This window comes from Mustela erminea, chromosome 4, assembly GCF_009829155.1.
Source record: "Mustela erminea isolate mMusErm1 chromosome 4, mMusErm1.Pri, whole genome shotgun sequence".
Lineage (NCBI taxonomy): Eukaryota > Metazoa > Chordata > Mammalia > Carnivora > Mustelidae > Mustela > Mustela erminea.
Genome location: NC_045617.1, coordinates 43,886,487 through 43,899,283, shown reverse-complemented (window position 1 = coordinate 43,899,283; position 12,797 = coordinate 43,886,487). Strand labels below are relative to the sequence as shown.

The window sequence follows — 12,797 nt, the reverse complement described above, 5'->3', positions numbered from 1 at the left end:
AGTTTGTGTTTTAGCCACCAAATTTGTGGTAATTTTTGTTATAGCTGCAATAGAAATGGAATCGGATTTGCAGTATTTTGAAGCTTTGGGTTCTGCTACTTTCTTTCTGAAGGGGTCTGGGGTGGGACTATGGATATGGGTTTGGGTTGTACCATGGTGCCATTCTCCTATGCCACATTTCTGGGATATTGTTGGGAGCAGGGACTATTCTATGTATCCTTAATGAAGCTTTTCCATTTTTCCCTCACCAACTCTATGCCTCCCCTTCTTCCCATTCCAGGAGAAAATCTGTTCATGGAGTTCAAAGTTAGGAAGAAGAGACCTTCTTCAATGGAAGAGGGAAAATTCTCTGCAAACAAATCACACAGTTATAGCTCAATAAATCACCTTATCAAATGTACTTATAACATTCTAAGCAGTGGGTTTTGATACAGGAAGAAGTTTTAGATACCTTCAGCCATTAAATCAATCTCTTTTCTTTGGCTCACTTGCCTTTCTTTTGCTCTCAGTGAACCTACTAAAACTCCTGCTTCTCTACTACTCTTTATATATGTCCGCATATGTGTGTGTGTGTGTTCATATGATACACAGATATCAAATTATTATACATATTACTATATATAAAATTTATGTGTAATATTTCCATGCATAACCTTAGCTTGTAAAAGGAATAAAGAGTTAAGATATTATGCTGAGTGAAATAAGTCAAGCAGAGAGAGTCAATTATCATATGGTTTCACTTATTTGTGGAGCATAACAAATAGCATGGAGGACATGGGGAGTTAGAAAGGAGAAGGGATTTGGGGGAAATTGGAAGGGGAGGTGAACCATGAGAGACTATGGACTCTAAAAAACAATCTGAGGGGTTTGAATTGGCGGGGGGGGGTGGGAGGTTGGGGTACCAGGTGGTGGGTATTATAGAGGGCACAGATTGCATGGAGCACTGGGTGTGGTGAAAAAACAATGAATACTGTTATGCCAAAAATAAATAAAAAAAAAGAGTTAAGATTTTCTAATTTAGAAATACCTAGAAAAGCCTAGCTAGAAATTTTCTTGGTTGCTTTGTGAGAAGAGAGATGGAGTAGATGTTTAATAAAAAACGTGCCTGAGGGTTATTCTGAGTTTTTTGGGAAAAGGTAGGTTTATATACGCTAGCAGATGTGACCGACAACAGAAATTCTCTGCTTAATTTGCACACTAAAAGGAGAGTCTTGACTCCTTTCAAAGCCATAAACGGTATTCTCCTGTTTTCCCTCTGACAAGAGTTAATACATATATTTTTTTCCTTCGGGGCATAACTGATAAAATGAACAGTTGAAAATAGTAGCTTGAATCAAACATTAAACTGGAATGAACCATACTAATTTTGCTAAATCTTGAACTAAACCCAAATATTGCTTTTGTATTGAATCATAAATGCATCAGTTCCCCCCAACCCCAGAATTGAACTGGTTTGAGGCAGAACTGAGCCTGCATATTTTTTCCCCCAAATCACTGATTTGGAAGAAACAGGAATTGTCAGAATGTCCCCTGGACAAAATTTGAGCCAAACTGTTTCAGTTGGCTTGAATCCCTGATGAAAAGGGAATTGTATCTTAATATGTTTGTTTTCATCTCTTCTTTCCTTTATTTTTAGGTGTAACAAGCATGAAGATCTCTTGTTATTTTCTAGAAGCTTTGGCAACCAGCTTTTTGTATTAGTCATACCAGAAATGTTGTTCAGTGTTCCAAATAATATTATCAAAAAGGACTCACTCTTTTTGGGCACTCATAGAAGCTGACAAGCGGACAACTGGAGGCCTGCCTGTGACTGGGAAAACAGGTAGAAGGATTCATAATACAAATTGGTCCTTCATCACTTTTTTTTTTTTTTTTAAGAAAAATCTATTTGTATTGACTTTCAGCTGGTGTTCCATTGCATTGAGGCCCTTTTGCATAGATATTGAAGCTGATTTGTCTGAAATTAAGTTAAACTATTTGTCTAAAATTAAAATAGGAAGCCTGACTCAAGGAGGCACAGTTTGGGGGGAGTTGTCTCCATAGAGCACCACCATTAGCAGCGCCAGTGCTTCTATGGAATGCTTAGGTCTCTATCCAGAGAGATATCTGGGGCTTGGCATTTTTCCAGGTTGGAACCTCAAGATTCAGAAAATTCTATGGATTTTTTGAATTTGAGATAAGAATGGGGGTGCAAATGGGGGTTGCCTTACTGGATAAGGACTAAAAAACTTGTCAATATAAGTTTTCTTCTGAATCAATTCTTCTGAGTCAGGCTGTAGATGGAACCCATCTTTCTACATTATAAATTATGCTTTATTGTAAAATCTACAACAGAAGGTAAAGACCGTTATTTATTTATTTTTTTAATTTAATAAATAAATTTAATAAATTAAATGTAATCCATGTTACAGGAGCACAACTCTGACAACTAGTTAATGCTTAGTAAGTGTTAAGACACACTAGTAGTTCAAAACAAAGCAAAGCAAAATGCTATTTAGGTGCAATAGTTTTTTTTTTTTTCTTTTCAGCATAACAGTATTCATGGTTTTTGCACCACACTCAGTGCTCCATGCAATCTGTGCCCTCTCTAATATCCACCACCTGGTTCCCCCTATCTCCCACCCCCCGCCCCTTCAAAACCCTCAGATTGTTTTTCTGAGTCCATAGTCTTTCATGGTTCACCTCCCCTTCCAATTTCCCTCAACTCCCTTCTCCTCTCCATCTCTCCTTGTCCTCCATGTTATTTGTTATGCTCCACAAATAAGTGAAACCATATGATAATTGACTCTCTCTGCTTGACTTATTTCACTCAGCATAATCTCTTCCACTCCTGTCCATGTTGCTACAAAAGTTGGGTATTCATCCTTTCTGATGGAGGCATAATACTCCATAGTGTATATGGACCACATCTTCCTTATCCATTGGTCCGTTGAAGGGCATCTTAGTTCTTTCCACAGTTTGGCGGCCATGGCCATTGCTGCTATAAACATTGGGGTACAGATGGCTCTTCTTTTCACTACATCTGTATCTTTGGGGTAAATACCCAGTAGTGCAATGGCAGGGTCATAGGGAAGCTCTATTTTTAATTTCTTGAGGAATCTCCACACTGTTCTCCATAGTGGCTGCACCAACTTGCATTCCCACCAACAGTGGAAGAGGGTTCCCCTTTCTCCACATCCCCTCCAACACATGTTGTTTCCTGTCTTGCTAATTTTGGCCATTCTAACTGGTGTAAGGTGGTAACCCAATGTGGTTTTAATTTGAATCTCCCTGATGGTTAGTGATGATGAACATTTTTTCATGTTCTATAGCCATTTGTATGTCTTCATTGGAGAAGTGTCTGTTCATATCTTCTGCCCAATTTTTTTATATGATTATCTGTTTTGTTTGTGTTCAGTTTGAGGAGTTCTTTATAGATCCTGGATATCAACATTTTGTCTGTACTGTCATTTGCAAATATCTTCTCCCATTCCGTGGGTTGCCTCTTTGTTTTGTTGACTGTTTCCTTTGCTGTGCAGAAGCTTTTGATCTTGATGAAGTCCCAAAAGTTCATCTTCACTTTTGTTTCCTTTGCCTTTGGAGACATATCTTGAAAGAAGTTGGAAGTTGGAGTGGAAGAGATTATGCTGAGTGAAATAAGTCAAGCAGAGAGAGTCAATTATCATAAGGTTTCACTTATTTGTGGAGCATAACAAATAACATGGAGGACAAGGGGAGATGGAGAGGAGAAGGGAGTTGAGGGAAATTGGAAGGGGAGGTGAACCATGAAAGACTATGGACTCTGAAAAACAATCTGAGGGTTTTGAAGGGGCGGGGGAGTGGGAGGTTGGGGGAACCAGGTGGTGGGTATTAGAGAGGGCACGCATTGCAGGGAGCACTGGGTGTGGTGCAAAAACAATGAATACTGTTATGCTGAAAAGAAATAAAAAAGTTTTTTAAAAAAGACCATATATGATAAACCCACAGTTAACATCATCCTCAATGATGAAACATTGAAAAGTTTTCCACTAAGATCAGCATTAAGGCAGGTCCTTACTGTACTCCTATTCAACATAGTATTAGAAGTCCTAGCCAGAACAATTAGGCAATAAAAAACCCCAAAATTATCTGGATCAGAAAGAAAGAAGTAAAATTGTCTCTGTTGGAGGACGATATTATCTTACATATAAAGATTCTACCAAAAAACTGTTAGAACTAATAAATGAATTCAGCAAATTTGCAGGATACAACAAAATCAATATACAAAAATCAATTGTACTATATCAGTCAGTCTATACTAACCATGAACTATCTGAAAAAGAAATAAAAAAAACACCAATTTGCATTAGAATTAAAAGTAATAAAATACAAATAAATTTAACCAAAGAGCTGAACAACTTGTACACTGAAAATTACAAGACGTTGATGAAAAGTCTTAGTGAGGAAACAAATGGCATGATATCTTGCATTGATCGATTGGAAGAATTAATATTGTTAAGATGTTTAAATTACCCAAAATGATTTGTAGACACAACACAATCCCTATCAAAATTCCAATGGCATTTTTCACAGAGATTAAAAAAGAATCTTAAAATTTCTATGATACACAAAAGACCCTGAATAGTCAAAGCAATCCTGAGAAAGAAGAATGAAGCTGGAAGCAACACACTACCTCATTTCAAACTCAAGTACAAAACCATAGTAGTCAAAACAGTATGGTACTGACATAAAAACAGACATAGACCAATGGAACAGAGTATAGAACCCATAAATAAATCCACACAAAGTAAACTAATATTTGACAAGGGAGCCAAGAACACTCAATGAAAAGGATAATCTCTTTAAAAAATGGTGTTGGGAAAAGTAGATATTCACATGTAAAAGAATGAAATTAAACCCTTATCATACACTACTCATAAAAATTAACTTGAAATGGATTGAAGATTTAAATATAAGAACTGCGAATGTACTTTACTAGAAGAAAACATTAGGGAAAAAGCTTTCTGATATTGCTCAAGGCAATAGTTTTTTTGATACAACACCAAAAACAAAAGCAACAAAAGCAAAAATAAACAAATGGGACTAAATCAGATTAAAGAGCTTCAGGACAGCAAAAGAAACATTCAGAAAAGTGAAGAAGAAACATACAGAATGGGAGTAAAAATTTTTAAATCTTATATCTGATAAGGGGGCAATATCTAAAATATATAAGGATCTTCTACAATGCAATAGCAAAAAAATATTGATTAAAATGTAGGCAGGGGCAGCTGGGTGGATCAGTGGGTTAAGCCTCTGCCTTCGGCTCAGGTCGTGATCTCAGGGTTCTGGGATCGAGCTCCATGTTGGGCTCTCTGCTCAGCAGTGAGTTTTTTTTGTTTTTGTTTTTGTTTTTTCTTAAAGATTTTGTTTATTTATTTGACAGAGGGAGATCACAGTAGACAGAGAGGCAGGCAGAAAGAGAGAGAGGGAAGCAGGCTCCCTGCTGAGCAGAGAGCCTGATGCGGGACTCGATCCCAGGACCTTGAGATCATGACCTGAGCCGAAGACATTGGCTTAACCCACTGAGCCACCCAGGTGCCCCAGCAGTGAGCTTTTTTTTCCCATCTCTGCCTGCTTGTGATCTCTCGCTTTGTCAAATAAATAAATAAAAATAAAAAAAAAAATAGGCTGAGTCAGGCACCTGGGTAGCTTAGTCAGTTAAGGGTCCAACTCTTGATTTCAGCTCAGGTCATGACCTCAGGGTTGTGGGATGGACCCCTATGCTGGGCTATGTGCTGAGTATGAAGCCTGTTTAAGATTCTCTTTCTCTGTCTCCCTCTGTCCCTTCCCCCACTCTGAAAAATGGGCAGATGACTGGAATAGACATTTTTACAAATGATACCTACAAATGACCAATGGGTACATGAAAATGTACTTAACCTTGCTAATCATCAGGGAATGTGAAGTAAATCCAGGTGAAATATTACCTCAAACCTGTTAGAATGACCATTATTAAAAAAACAAAAAACAAAAAACAACAAGAGACAAGTGTTGCTGAGGCTGTGAAGAAAAGGGAATAATTGTGCCCTGTTGGCGGAAATGTAAGTTGGTGCAGCCACCATGGAAAACAGTATGGAAGTTCCTCAAGAAATGAAAAATAGAGTTACCATATGATCTGGCAATCCCACTTCTGGGGATATATCTGAAGGAAATGAAATCACTATCTCAAAGAAATATCTGCATCCCAATGTTCATTGCAACATTATTTAAAATAGCCAAAATATAAGAAGAACCTAAGTGTTCTTTGATAGATGAATAAAGAATATGTTGTGTGTACACACACACAAACACACACACACACACACACACACACACACACACACACACACAGGAATATTACTTAACCATGTGAAAGAAGGAAAATCCTGCCATTTGTAACAACATGAATAGACCTTGAAGGCATTATACTAAGTGAAATAAGTTAGACAAAGTCAAATACTTTATGTTCTCACTTATATGTGGAATTTAAAAAAGGCAAACTCAGAAATAGAGAGTAGAATGTGGTGATTTCCAGGGGCTGAAGGGTAGGGAAAATGGGGTGATATTGATCAAAGCATGGACATTTCTAATTATAAGGTGAATAAGTTCAGGGATCAAATATACAGCGTGGTGACTATAATTAATAATACTGTATTTTATATTTGAAAGTTTTTGAGAGAGTATATCTTAAATACTATCCTCCCACACACAAAAGAATGGTATTTATGTGAGGGGACTTATGTAAGGTTTAACCTGACTGTGGTAATCATTTTGCAATATAAATGTGTATCGAATCATTATATCCTACACCTTAACTTAGATATATTGCATGTCAATAGTGTCTCCTGGTTGAAAGAGAAAGGGCTACAACTTTAAAAAAAAGGAAATGTATGCACTCTAACTCCTCTAAAAAACGCTGAGATTATTACATTATATAACCAATGGAGGTTTGCTAGGGTTTTTGAAGCCCAGGGCTGGAAGTCAAGGAGTGAAGTTTCAGGCAGTCCCTAATTAGCAACCTGAACTTCAAAAGCCATGAACTTTGTTCATTGATATGTAGACTCCAAGGTTCCTCTTAGCTCTGTGTCGAATGGAATCACTTGGACCTAGTGTCTTTGTTTCTTAGTGTTCCCAGCCAAATCAACAATAAAATTCCATAAGAACATTGATAAAACTATACTTTTTCAGTTGTTCCTTTAAACATGCTGTTTCTGCCATCTTTGGAGATGAAAGGCAGCTGACTTCTACCTGTTTTCTCACATCCCTCAAACAGCTAAATAGAAACTCGAGAATGTAGTCAGTTTTATTTGCCTTTTCTTCACCCTGTTTTCTAAGCCAATTAGGAAAGTTTTTAGAACTCTTTCCTTTTTGGCTGACACACTCTATTTCTTAAGTCGTGCTTGAGCTTATTAGAATTACTATATGTCGGGCATCCCTGGGTGGCTCAGTTGGTTAAGCAGCTGCCTCCAGCTCAGGTCATGATTTCATGGGTACTGAGATCAGGCCTCTGTCAGGTTCCCTACTCAGTGGGGAATTTGCTTTTCCCTCTCTCTCCCCTCCCCCGTGACGTGAGGTACACGTCCTCTCTCTCTCTCTCAAATAAATGAGTAAAATTTTTTTTTTAAAGGACCACTACCTGTCAGTTACTGTTTTTGCCTACCATTCTTGAAAACAATAGGTTGGTATTCTGTAAATGACTCAAAGATGGCCTCTGTGTGTTGGTCTCTGGGTAATCCCCTCTGCAGGCTGAGACACATTAGCTCAAAATCCTCCCAGCGCCAAACGCAAATTTTACACTTCCCAATTACTTTAAAAACAGGTCAGAGAAGCACATTTTTGGCTATGTAGAGACTGGTTGCTTTGCATATGCTGTGAAACCTTGCTCCACAGCTGTTATCTATTTATAAAGGCGAGTCCTTGCAGTTACCAGGCCCCATGCTGCTACGGCCCTCTGGAGCTGTCCGACCCTGCCATGCTGAGTAACATCACCCAGACACTAAACCCTCCCCTCTTCCGACTAGTGTTTTCTCTGCCTGAACCATAACCTCTGTACAGTTTCTTGCTGTGAGGGACAAACCCTGTCCTGCAACCCTATCTAAACACTGCCCAGTAAAGCTTGTTATGTTTACTGTCTCTTGCAATCATATCATTTTCCTTGCTCAGCCCCCAATACCCTGGCAATTGGGTTTATCAATTATCGCTCTGCTGGGAAATGGCAGCCCTATGGATTGACTGATACTCCCTAGATTTTTATGCTCCTAAATCCATCTCAGCTTCCCCTAACAAACTTATTTAAATGGTGCTGGGAAAACTGGACAGCTATATGTAGAAGAATGAAACTCGACCATTCTCTAACAAACTTACTGCAAAGCTGCTTGGGTGGCTCAATTGATTAGGTGTGGGACTCTTGGATTTTGGTTGAGATCATGATCTTGGGTTGTGAGATCGAACCCTGTGTTGACCTCCACACGGGCATGGAGCCTGCTTAGGGTCTCTCTCTCCCTCTCCTTTTGCTCTCCAATTCCCCTCCTCTCAATTCTTGTGCTCTCTCATTCTCTCTTAAAAAAGAAAAATAAATAAGAAAATTAAAGATAACACTGCAGTTGCTCTTTCCATAATCATTCTAGGTTTTTTCCCCTTGGTGTTATTAATCATAGTTGTAAATTTGTAAATTGTCTCTTTGCCCCATTAGAATGTCAGCTCTGTGAAGAGGGGCATTTAGCTGTTTTATCTCTCTAGTGCCTAGCACAGCTTTGATCTAGAATGTATCAGTTAAATATTTGTTGAATGGATGAATGTATAAGTGACTACCTCTATTAAAACTTGTATGGGTTTTTTCCTCCCATATTTCAGGGTAGGCTCTTAGGTTCAGCTAACTTTTATGGGTGTCAATTTATAATCCAGAATTTACAACACAAACCAATAAATGATTACCTCAGGAAACTTGTTAACCATGATTTATTAATTGTTCTTTTTTGGGAAGTCTGAATTAGATTTTAAAAATACATCCATATAAATAAAGAGAAGCATATCATTAGTAATATGCTCTTAGCTACACCTAATGGAGTACCTTGCTAAAAGTGCCTTAGACCATTGAATTTGTTTTTCTCCCATAACAAGGAGCTCAGAGGTAACCCACTCTAGTGCTATATCAGTGCACAATAAAGATAGAGTATTTGGATGAATTTTTGCCTTATGGTCACAAAATTGTGGCAGCATCAAACCTTGTGTCCTAAAATGACATCCTCTTAAGCAGGAAGGAAGTGAGAGAGCAAAGAACTTTCTAGGTTTCCTTAAGAGAGGGCAATCCTTTCCAGAAGCCCCCAGACAACTTGACCTCAGATCCTGTTGGCCAGCATGGGGACGCATGTCTTTCCTTAGAACATTCACTGACAGAGAGGGATGAGGTTTCTGTGTCTGGCTTAATATGGTTGATCCTCTGCAGAGGATCAGAGAGACTTCCTGAAGAGCAAAGGATCTATATCAAATCCTGAATTAACTTGGGATTTTTCAAGTAAGAAGAAAGGAGGATGCATTTGTGTGGGCCGTTGGTTATATTTGGTGTACGGAACGCATTTTGCCAGTCTCCCCGTTTTCATTTTTTCTCATTTTTTGCTTACTTCTCTTTGTTATTTAAAACTTTTGGGGGATCTATTTTAAAAAGTCTTAAATTGTAAAAGTATCTGGATATCTGTTATTCAAATCAATTTTCAAGTACTTACTGAGCACTTCAAATGGGCTCTGCATCTCCCTAAGTGCTGTTTCCTAGTCTGCTGAAGGAAATGGTATTAAACACACAAAATGAGGAATAAAGAATCCAATGATGAAGATTCTTTCCCTTTTTCTCAGTTGAGAATTGCTTTCTGTTTTTCCTGAGACTGTGATTACTGCTTATTTAATTGCTCAAATAATGATTAACTTGTGTGCAAGGTGTCTCAGCCACCAAAGTACCCTTGGCAGGGGACTATTTCCATTTTGCCATGTTTATGATTTGGGATATATAAAAGGAAGGGAGAGATCCAGATGTGACAGCAAGCTTGTTTTTTGTGGCTTCTCCAGAATAGTTGCGTGTTCATTTAGAGGAGAAACAAACATGGAGCTGGGAGATAAATCATGTGGTTGTAACCTAAAGCGATGACAGGTCTTTATTTCCTTATGAACAAGCATAAAATTCTGTGACATGAGTTCTTTGGGGCATGTTTACTCAATGGCCTGTTTTAGTTTTCATTTTGTTGACATTACAGGCCATCAGTGACTCTATTTTGCCCTACTCGCTGCTTACATGAATCACTGCCCAGTAATCCCTGACTGCCTGTTTGTTTTTTTCTGTTTTCAGAAGCTAGTAGTCTGATTATGTACCTTTTGAGATGCTGTATATTTAAGGAGTTTGAAATAAACTCTATTCTCCCTAGTTAGCCAGTTAAAAAAACTGCCTTTCTCCTTGAAGTGCCATCCATTGACCAGCAACATTGGCATCATTTGGGAACTTGTTAGAAATGCAAAACTTTAGGCCCCATCCCATACCCACTGAATCAGAATATCCACTTTAATAGGATCCCTACTTAATTCTTATGCACACTCACGTTTGGGAAGCACTGGCCTAGCAGACTTTGCCTGTGGTTATTATTATACTAGTCATCATGGTTGACATTATCACCATCATCATCTTTATCATCATCATCACCACCATCATCATCATCATGATCAAATGTGTAGATGATCAAACCAGCCACAGGGAGTATGGTTAGCTAAAAACAGAAAGCAGACCACAACTTATACACAAATTCCTTCTGGTTATCTCACATCTTTCCAATTAAAGGCCCTTTAATAGAAGGTCAGTATTAAAAGGGCCCTCAAAGATTCTGCACATGACGGCATCAGACAGAAATGCCTAGGAAATTTGTCCTACAGCACACAGACCTATATCTCCTGTATCAGCATCTCCTCTGTGGGGCTTTGGGATCTGAACTTCTCAGTAATTTCAGAAATTCTTGCACAGCCATCCTGGCACCAGTTAACATAACAACATTAGGAATAGCGATTCTGGCCCCCTTCTTCCATTTGATGCTGGAATTTTCATTTCCATACTTATGACTCATCGTTGACCTCAGATCAAACAATTCTACTATGAGAAAGATTATTTAAATATAAACATGATTTGGATGCTCATGTGACCCACAGAAGAACCCTTAGGTCCTGGCCTGGCCAAGCCTAACATTCTTCTCTTTCCCTTTTTGGATCCTGTGTGTACTGGTGGGAACAAACCCAGACAAGGTTCTACTTCCAACTGTACCATTGTTGGAATTCATTTGGGGCCAGAAGTATTATTTCATAGATAATATCTAAGGACAAAAAAGGTGCTGATGATTGTAGGTAAGCTGCTACACCTTTCTGGTTTCCTCCATTACTGAACTTTAGTTCCATTTCCTAAAGTCCATTGTGAGTTTCAAGGAAGACATAGGTCCATTTTCATGGGAAAGATGGCTTTCAACATTTTAATTGACCTCTAAGTCCAGCCCTGACATTGCTGATATATGAGTAACCACATCAGCAAGCTGAAACAGACCTTTAGTGCCTATGCAAAGACTCATGTACATTAATATTTACTTGGTAAGGATGACATTTAGAATGTATCTTGATTAATGTTAGTGGAAATAAACAGATTCCTCATACCAGCTGGACTCTTGGAACCTGCATTTGTTTGGAGATGTAGGAAGGTGAGACATACAATTTTTCAGTCTTGTTACTGAGAAATAGTTTTCTTTCCAGGGTTTTCAGAATCTCTATTTATTTAGAAATTTCTTTTTTTTTTCTTTCCCAATCCCCAACCCCCGAAAAGTTATCCTCTGTTCTTACTTAGAAATTTCAATGAATTCCTTTAACATTTAGGACACATCACCAATCATCATATAGGGTGTATCTTAGGAATTGAAATGGTATTATATTACCTGGACATATTTTTAAAACTGAGAGACCCTGTGAGACGAGAACCTATCTTTTTTTTTTTTTTTTTAAGACTTTCTTTATTTATTTGACACAGAGAGAGAGAGAGATCACAAGTAGGAAGAAAGACAGGCAGAGAGAGAGGGGGAAGCAAGCTCCCTGCTGAGCAGAGAGCCCAATGTGGGGCTCGATCCCAAGGACCCTGAGACCATGACCTGAGCTGAAGGCAGAGGCTTAACCAACTGAGCCACCGAGGCACCCCTAGAACCTATCTTTTCAAAGAGGAACTTAAATCACCAAGGAAGTTCAAAGTCCGAGTCCTATGGCCTCCACAGCTTGAACAGAAATGCCAAGGGGGAGACTGGCCAGCTTACTCAGTTGCAGTCATGCAACAATTGATTTCAGGGTTATGAGTTTGAGCTCCACATTGGGTGCAGAGATTACTTAAAAATAAAACATTTTAAAAAGAGAGAAAGAGAGAGAAATGCCAAAGGCAACGTGAAAGAGAGTATTTGGATAATATCAGGTCTAAACTATAAACTAAATGGGAAGCCACAACAGTGAGAAGGAGGGCCATGTACCGTCAGTTGCTAATGTGTCTCAATGAAAGGAGACTAGTGTGGGAAAACTTCCAAGGAATACCCATCTCCTCATATGGCAGTCTTATTTTGCATGGTGTTTTTCTTTCCTGCTCTTTGAAACTCACACAGCTCTCTGGTTGGAACCAGAAGTTTTATCATTTCCCAGATAAGATCTGAGGAACCCAAAAAGTGCTAGCACCCCACTTTGAGGTCAGGACATAGGTATACATATGCCTAACTCTCACAAGAGAGTATTCACAAAGCAAATGTTGATGG

The 12,797-nt window shown here is 38.6% G+C and overlaps 1 long non-coding RNA gene across 1 annotated transcript in view; it reads left to right on the top strand.

Annotated features, from left to right (window-relative positions):
• LOC116588265 overlaps positions 1-12,797 on the top strand; it is a 166,327-nt gene that overhangs the window by 22,694 nt on the left and 130,836 nt on the right. Inside the window, exon 3 of the long non-coding RNA XR_004284865.1 lies at positions 1,637-1,822. This is a non-coding gene — a long non-coding RNA (uncharacterized LOC116588265). The remainder of the gene's footprint in view (positions 1-1,636; positions 1,823-12,797) is intronic.